Source organism: Coccinella septempunctata, chromosome 4 (assembly GCF_907165205.1).
Source record: "Coccinella septempunctata chromosome 4, icCocSept1.1, whole genome shotgun sequence".
NCBI classification, from domain to species: Eukaryota; Metazoa; Arthropoda; class Insecta; order Coleoptera; family Coccinellidae; genus Coccinella; species Coccinella septempunctata.
Genome location: NC_058192.1, coordinates 27,205,082 through 27,208,612, shown reverse-complemented (window position 1 = coordinate 27,208,612; position 3,531 = coordinate 27,205,082).

Here is a 3,531-nt window from a genome sequence, read left to right as displayed (position 1 = left end):
TAAATGAACGCCAAAATAGGCAAGATAAGCTCTTTTCACAAAGTCAGAAATCGTTTTTTTGCTCTCTTTCAAAGTGTATTCACCACACACATAACAAAAAACATCGGGATGATTTACACAGGTACGTCTGCTTGTGGATGCCATTGTTTATTGTTTATTGTTTATTGTTGTTAATCAGGACACATACAGAAAATTGAATACCCAAAAAATGGTCACAATTTAGATTAAAAAAAAATAGAAGTACCTTAAAAAAAAGCAAAAAAAAATGCTGGAGATTTAAAATTACGCATTCAATATAAAAAGAAAAACCACCACAACAGTATACATCATCCATGTGGGCCGAAAGTCAGAATAACGCGATCAATGGTAAGATGTGATGGAATAACTCTTTAGCCTTGACTTGACAGAAATTGTGCTGAGAAAAAATGGGTCAATTACTTCTTTAAAGCTGTTACATTGACTGAGCATTCTATGAACAGGAGAGTTCATAGCGCTATTGGTTTGTCTCTTCGGTATGTGAAAGATGTCAAATTGCCTAATCCTCCTTATTGGAGCGTAAATATTCAGTCTGGAGGTGATGAAGATACTTTACAGGTCCCCATTTATCAATTTCCGAAGAAATATGATGTCACCAATACATCAGCGATCCTGAAGTCTGATCATATTGAAATATCGCAATCTTCTATTGTAATTTTCAAATTCATATTACACTTAAATCTCAAGAATCTACGTTGAACCTTTTCAAGACGATTAATATACACCAAATAACATGGATTCCATACAATAGATGCGAAGTTCAATTTATTGAAAACATAAGCAAAATAGATTATTGCTCTGCAGTAAGAGAAGCATCTACTCTGCCTCAGTATAAATCCTAGCATTCTATTGCATGAAGTGACAACACAATCAACATGTATATCAAATTTCAACTTTGAGTCAAATGTTACTCCCAGATCCCTCACGTGTGATGGTCGCTTCAAGATGACATCATGCAACATGTAGTGATATGAAAAGATATTTAAATTCCTAGTATAGGAAATAACCTGACATTTTGCTAGGTTCAAGTAGAGACCCCCTGTCTCACAAAAACGCATGAAAGCATTTAAATCATCCTGCAGAAACCGGCAGTCGTGCTCACGTCTGATTCGGAAGAATATTTTTAGATCGTCAGCAAAAAGTAAGATTTGACAGGTTTTAAAACAGTTTATTATGTTATTAATGTAAATAACGAAGAGTAGGGGACCTAATTGGGAACCCTGAGGAACACCAGAAGTTGACATGAAATACCTGGATTTAAAACCTTCTATAGAAACGTACTGTGACCGATTAAGTAAATATGATTCAAACCATCGAAGAAGCGAGCCGCAAACCCCAACCGCCAGCGGTCTGGAAAACAATTTTTGGGTACTATCAAAGGCTTTGCTGAAATCAGTATATATGCAGTCCACCTGAATTCCACAATCAAGGTTCTCCTGCAAATACTCAACGAAAGATACCAAATTTGTTTCTATTGAGCGACCCTTAACAAAACCGTGCTGTTCAGGAATGATCTGAGTTTTAACCAAATGAAACAAATGTGGATAAATCGATGTTTCGAATATCCTCTCGAAGATACACAGCTTGCTAATTGGTCTGTAGTTCTCAATCTGATCTCTACTGCCGGATTTAAATATGGGGGTAATGGAGGCTACCTTCCATCGGTTCGGGAAAACTCCACTTTCCAGCGATTTGTTAAAAATGATTGTCAAAGGATACGATAATTGTACACTGCAAGCTTGAACAAAGCAACCAGGAATTAAATCCGGCTCTGAACCTTTCCGAACATTCAATCCTCTGAGCGCAGCCTCCACATCATCTCTTGCTAAAGTAATATGACTTAGATTACATGTACTGAATTGACTGTACCGGTCGCTATCATCATCAATTTTGCTGTTCGAACAGCTTCGAAACACTTCGAAACACTTTCGAAGAATTTAGCAAAGAGATTACTTATTTCATGAGCTCCAGTTGCGGTTTCATCATTCAACGACATAGAGTTAGGATAGGTGGAAAACTTATTCTTAGAAGAGACAAAATCAAAGAATTTTTTTGGATTATTCAACAAATCAGACTCAATTGAATCTTTATAGTTTTCGAAATCTTGTTTGACTGAATATTTGCATCTAGAGCGTAGAGTCCTAAATTCAAGCTGATCGGATATATTATGATATATTTTCCACTTTTTATGGAATTTCCTCTTACGTTTTATCAATTCAATAGTCTCATGATGAGCCATTGTTTCAGTTTAGTGTCTTGATACTACAAAACGACCAAAATTTACACAAAATGATAGCACAACTTCACTTGGGAAAACTAAGTAATATACTAAATCAAGTACAGCCAAGCAGGTATAGAAGGATCGGGTCATAGGCAATTATAGGTATAAAAGTAATTAAGAGCATTGTATTGAGTAGTTCCTAGTATAGGAACATTGGGTCAGGGACAATTCCAGGTATCTATTTGGCTAATTAGATTCTGGGAAATTTCTATTTTGACGATTAAGTACATGTTTATCTCTTTATTTGTTGTCCTTTATCAGAAAAAAATATACCATTTAACCTGTAACGTGTATCTCATAAAATAGAGCTGATAGAAAAAATCTGGTGGCATTTTTGGAATCAGCACATTAAAAATATCTAAAATCAGATGTTAGATTTCCGGCACCAATTTTTTTTTTTCATTTTGTTGGCCTGTGTAATCATGCAACAGACAAATATGAAATCTAGTTATTAAAATACAATGAGTTCATTCAAAAAGAAATATAAGAACAAATATTTACTTGTAAAACAGATTCATTAGAAGGTATTGTTCTAATTTTAATACAATTTTGCCAATTGATGGAAATCAAAAGCTTCTAACGTTTTGAAAACTATCGTATTCTATTATTTTAGAAACTCCCCATATTAAATATCACAATCGAAAACTCAGAAAAAGCTGGCAGGTAGAAAAAAGAAAGTTTCTCATTTTATACCGATAGTTTGAAGAGTAGAGTGCACGTCCCATTGAGATTGAACAGTTGAATTTGAAGTTGCGTGTTGTGTTGTGTGGTGCGTATCTGAAAATGGTAAGTTGAATTCAATTCAAGTTATAATAGTATTGAGAAATTAGTCTTAGAGTTTGACTAAACATTTTGATTTGAAAGTAACCAAGTGGATAAAATATATTTAGAAGGAATCTAATACATTTATTTTATAGTTATTAATTCCTAGTGGGCAGTATCGTTTCCATAGTTATAATTTTGAGTTTTGTTTTTCATAATAAGTTATCGAGAATATTGTCATATTGCTTATCTTATTCCACTTGGGTTTCTGAGTTTTAATACCGATTTATAAGATTCTTTATTCTCACTTGAAACTTTTAATAGATTTTAACCTGAAGTAATAAAAAACATGTCATTAAAAACATTGAAAAATTATGGAAAATCATATTGAATACATACCTGAAGTAAAATCGGTTTTAGAAGTCAGAAACCCAAGTGGAATAAGATTAGCA